This window comes from Sinocyclocheilus rhinocerous, unplaced genomic scaffold, assembly GCF_001515625.1.
Source record: "Sinocyclocheilus rhinocerous isolate Xijiao unplaced genomic scaffold, SAMN03320098_v1.1 scaffold2212, whole genome shotgun sequence".
NCBI classification, from domain to species: Eukaryota; Metazoa; Chordata; class Actinopteri; order Cypriniformes; family Cyprinidae; genus Sinocyclocheilus; species Sinocyclocheilus rhinocerous.
The window spans coordinates 212610-218175 of record NW_015632713.1 but is presented as its reverse complement, the minus strand read 5'-3'; the positions used below and the strand labels follow the sequence as shown (position 1 = coordinate 218175).

The window sequence follows — 5566 nt, the reverse complement described above, 5'->3', positions numbered from 1 at the left end:
TAGATTTATAGTTCAACTGTAGTATTTGTATATTTGAACCATGTGTAAACAAAAATATAACCTAATAAGTTACAATTAAGGCATATTGAATGTTAAAATGTGTTTTAAACATAAAGTTAAGTGCTTATCATTACCCATTTTACTCCTAGTAATTTAATTTAATAAATTTCATAATTTAAAAGTTTAGTTCAGAAGTATTGAATCGGTATCGATATCGACGATACTGCCTTGAAAAATATCGGTATCGTATCGAAAACAAAATAAGTGGTATCGCCCATCCCTAGGCGCTGGCTCATGGCTGGCTGGTGTGTGACTGAGTGGAGGCGGGGCTGATTTGCGTATTCATAAGTCCGCGTATAGTAAATGAGGCAAGGGTGTAGAGTTGCATTCAAGCTATTTTAAGGCATGAGAAAATTATTTTCACAAGAAAAAACGTTTAAATATGTCATTTTGATGATCAAAGATGAGTTTTAAAGGATACAATTTTTGACTACAGGGGAACTTGAAAAGGAGTTGTATTCCTGGACACCATAACTGTTCATAACTATTTAATATGCCAAGTTAATGTTATCTATTTTTTCACTATACACAATAGAAATCTTGTTTTGGTTAGTGTCTGATCATGAGAACATGAGGGGTTTCTGCTTGCCAAGATATAATCTCCTGGATTAGTCAAATTATAACAGCCTTCAAGTGCAGACTGGAACTCCACCAAGAGGAACATTCCACAACAAAACCAGTTTGCTTGAGTGAAGCCTCTGCGTTTTCGGAAAACACAAAACAGACATGTCCTTCATAGTCAGATCTCTCCTGCTGCCCACTTTAAATACAATTTCAGCTAATTTAAGGCAGTTGTACAAATTATTTTGAGAGTTCACAGCAACATCAAATCAATGCTCAGTGCTAATCCAGCCGGCAATTATATTCACTAGTGTTCTAACCTTTGAAACAAGCACCATTTCACGACTAAATATAGTATTTTCAGCATTCTAGAGTAGAAAACGTCCACAAGAGAGCAGTATTTTACCATTTCACTCAAACATCTTGACTTTGACCTGCTGTGAAGGCTAATGAATACACACTCCCTCTCTAGATGCCACTGACAAGTTAGTATTTCAGTAACATTTTACATGGCTTTTTAGGCTATTATGTACACTAATACACACTACTTTCTTTTTCCGAAGGACAATTATAGGAATAGTTGAATAGTTGCGTACCAAATGAAAATGTACTTGGATGATGAGTTTGCTTCTTCATCAGAACACATTTGGCATACCTGTCAACATTTGGGTACCAAAATACGGGAGGGGGGGCGGAGTCAAAAGTAAAATTTGTTATATTATATTATTTTTATATTAATTTAAACAATTATTATCAAACAATTATATTCATTTAGTAACATAAATATATCTTAGTGTAGGCTATATCTTTAGAGTTTTATAATTCATTATCTTGTTGATCCACCAGTTCACATTTACAACTGCTGTTTTCTGCTTAAAGATGCGTTTCATACCAGATCTGGCAACTGGACAACCTTGGAATTTGTTGTCGTGATTATTCATATAATATGGTTTGGCCCATACAAATTACGGGTGTTTTACCGGAAGCGAATGTAGCAAACTTAAAAAATATGCCCACTTTTTTTAATAGAAAGATTAAAAATACGGGAGAAATACGGGAAAATATTTAAATGGAATGATAGCGGGATAGAATGGTAAAATACGGGAGAATCCCGGGAAAAACGGGAGGGTTGACAGGTATGCATTTGGAGAGATTAAGCGTTACATCATTTGCTCACCAGTAGATCCTCTGCAGTGAATGGGTGCCATCAGAATGAGAGTCCATCATTAAGGATTTACCTTTAAACCACTGCTTCTGGTCAAAGTACAAGTTCATAATCTGAAAAATGAGTCCACCCCCTGTTGTCATTTCATCAAAATCAACCATCATATTTGTTTATAACCGTTTTCGTTTGTAAATGTTGCTTGATGTGTATATTTCTCTCCTGATTCAGATAAGACAACTTTTTCACTCGAGAAAGCACTATTATGGATGGAGCCAGCAATGAATTTGATTATTACAAACACACAATGTTGAGCTGATGTTAATTGATGGATGGGAGTCATGTGAATTATTTGTGAATTACTGTGATTGTTTTTAACTGTGATGTTAACTCTCATTTTGACGGCACCCATTCACTACAGAGGATCCATTAGTGAGCAAGTGATGCTAATTTTTTCCAAATATGTTCAGATGAAGATACAAACTCATCTACATCTTGGATGGCCTGAAAGGAGTACATTTTCAGCAAATTTTAATTTTTGGGTGAACTATTCCTTTAAGGATGGAAAGCAAGCTGTGTTTTTTTCAAAAGCTTTTTTATAACAAACACAGATTTGGATATATATGCTGCATCTAAGTAAAACATGATGCCAACCATCCATCTAAAACTTGAACCACTTTATGGAACAAAAAAGTAGCTCAATCTTGTTTAAAGTTGTGTTTGTTCATCACTCGGTCTAACTGGTAGAAGGTAGACTGCTTAGACTTTGTATCATATGCTTTAAATTACATTTTCTGCACTTATAATATTTAACCAACAGCAGTTGACAAGCTTCAGTCCATGTACGGTGTCACTCAGTCACATATTACACCAGATGACATGTCTGCACCTAGCGGCTGTGGCCATGCTAATGCTCTTATAGAAACAAATCACCCATGTTCAGTTTCCACTTTACAGTTTATCTTTTGAAAACGAATAGTGGCTATTCCCTGAGCCCAAACCCTCAAAACCCTTTACTGAACGCCCGAGGCCGAGAACAGAAGTGCCTCTGTACTTCTCTCTCCACACAAACAGACCTCTCTCTTCCTGAAATTACATTTGGCATGGTGAATTCCGCAGTGGCCCAGCTACTGTGTAAAGTGATATGAACCAAGCAAAAAAATCAATTTTCAGAACCATTCAAGAAGAAGGGAGCGAGACTTGAGGACAGTCTCAAATAAAAGGCAGTAGGTCTGGAATTGTTGTCTTACTCCTGAGATGTTATTGTTTGGAAATGGACTTTAATCTTTACCCAGCTTTCATTCAGTCTCTTGACCTGGATTAAATTCTTCTCATGTCTTTATTTTTAGGGTGTCTGGCTAAAAGCCCAGAATTTTGGAAAGGAGAGAGGAATGAGTGAGAGAAAAAGAGAGACAGATGAAGGGATGGTTGAAGGCACAACCATCTCTTTTCCCATCAGTGCTGAAAGCAAACTTCTCCATTGAAACACCTTATTCAGGATTTGTTTTACTTTGTGTCTTTTGAGTTATTTATGTTTCATAACAGGTAGCTAGAAAAGTTCAGAGAGGGGAAGGAGGACTCATTCCCCAAATAAAACATGAAGACCACAGTAAATGTCCATCCTGAAGAAATCAGTCTAGCGTTTCAATACACACTGAATATGAGAGCAATCGTGAGCGATGTGGGTCACGTTTAAATACCAGCACGCTCTTAATACACACACACACAGTCAGGCAGAATGGCACTAGTTGGAGATGTATGCCTGTAAATGAGTTTAGTCTTCTCAACTCCCTAAAGCGATTTCCAGACTTTTTGGCACTGTTTGCCAAAAAATTCTCAGTCCAACTACCATCAGCTATTCCAACCACGCAAAAAATGCACCATTCAGACAACTCCAGCTAAACAGACTTTGGTGAAAACTTTCTTCCACTAGAAAAAAAAATGGATAAAGGCTATGACACTTAGTTCCAGTCCTCGAATTTGAATAGGCTTTTCACTGTTCGTATCACTCATCCCTGCCATCTGTCTTTGCATGTTCCAGACATGTCTGCATTAGTGGTAGTGATTTTTCAGTAGACTCTTTCTGTAGGATTCTCTGCATATGAATATGAATCTGAAATGAACCTACTTTATAGTTGACGAAAATTGGATGAGGATTGAGTAGTATGTCTGAATTCATAAGAAAGCTTAGGGAGCTGACTTGTTGCCTCACTGTCGGCATTGGCAATGACTTTGCAGGCAGCAATTGCACACAAATGTACCTTTTTGGCACTGTTTGCCAAAAAATTCTCAGTCCAACTTCCATCAGCTATTCCAACCACGCAAAAAATGCACCATTCAGACAACTCCAGCTAAACAGACTTTGGTGAAAACTTTCTTCCACTAGAAAAAAAAATGGATAAAGGCTATGACACTTAGTTCCAGTCCTCGAATTTGAATAGGCTTTTCACTGTTCGTATCACTCATCCCTGCCATCTGTCTTTGCATGTTCCAGACATGTCTGTGCATTAGTGGTAGTGATTTTTCAGTAGACTCTTTCTGTAGGATTTTCTGCATATGAATATGAATCTGAAATTAACCTACTTTATAGTTGACGAAAATTGGATGAGGATTGAGTAGTATGTCTGAATTCATAAGAAAGCTTAGGGAGCTGACTTGTTGCCTCACTGTCGGCATTGGCAATGACTTTGCAGGCAGCAATTGCACACAAATGTACCTCACAAAACTGATTTCGGACTGGCTTCTGATGGTCTAATAATAAACAGAGAGAGCTTTAGTGATAATTAACAAACATTCATTTACTACAGTGTTACTTTCTTGCTAGGAATTAAATCAAAAGTTGAAAAAAATTATTTCATTTAATTGTTAATTGTTAAGCATACATTTGCACACCAACTGACCACACCTGCGATTTTTAAATGCCTTTTTTTATTTTTTAGCTCAACTGTCACGGAACTGAATGCACATCATAGCTAGCAAATGTCACATCAATGCTACTTTCGAAAATCAATCATATGAAGATCTCAGTAGACAGGACATGACACGATCATAGTATTTAGACATGGTACTGTCGTGAACGCGTGTCGAAGACTTACACAGAATTGAAGAAATTGTTGAATAAAGTTATTTTTGTTTTCGTAGCTCAAAAAAAGTATTCTCATAGCTACATAAAATTACAGTTGAACCACTAATGTCACATGGACTATTTTAATGTCAGGGTCAGGGTCAGAAAGCTCTCGGATTTCATCAAAAATATCTTAATTTGTGTTCTGAAGATGAATGAAGGTCTTACGGGTTTGCAACAACATGAGGGTAAGTAATTAATGGCAGAATTTTCATTTTTGGGTGAAATATATAGTTCAGTCCTGAAACAGATGGCGCAGGCTGACGGGTTAACTTAACTGATATGGAAAGCCATTGTAACATTTAATCTATAAGCCGTACTAGTATCTATTTTCATGGTACTAGTACCTATTTTTTAGATACTAGTATCTTTTCCATTAAGTACTAGTACTTATTCATTAGGTACTAGTGCTTATTCTTTAGCTACTAGTGCTTATTCTTTAGGTACTAGTGTTTATTCTTTAGGTACTAGTGTCTTTTGTAAAGTTACTAGTACTTATTCATTAGATACTAGTGCTTATTTATTAGGTACTAGTACTTATTCATTAGATACTAGTACTTATTCATTAGATACTAGTACTTATTGATTACATACTAGTACTTAGATTCCTGCAGCACGCTTTCAGAGTTTCTCTGAAACTCAACAGCTAGATAAGTAAA

At 36.4% G+C, this 5566-nt stretch overlaps 1 long non-coding RNA gene across 1 annotated transcript in view; it reads left to right on the top strand.

Annotated features, from left to right (window-relative positions):
* The window catches only part of LOC107742743 (uncharacterized), a 4752-nt gene extending 1176 nt beyond the window's left edge, over positions 1-3576 (top strand). The window contains exon 3 of the long non-coding RNA XR_001640335.1: positions 3133-3576. This is a non-coding gene — a long non-coding RNA (uncharacterized LOC107742743). The remainder of the gene's footprint in view (positions 1-3132) is intronic.
* Positions 3577-5566: the final 1990 nt, after the last annotated feature.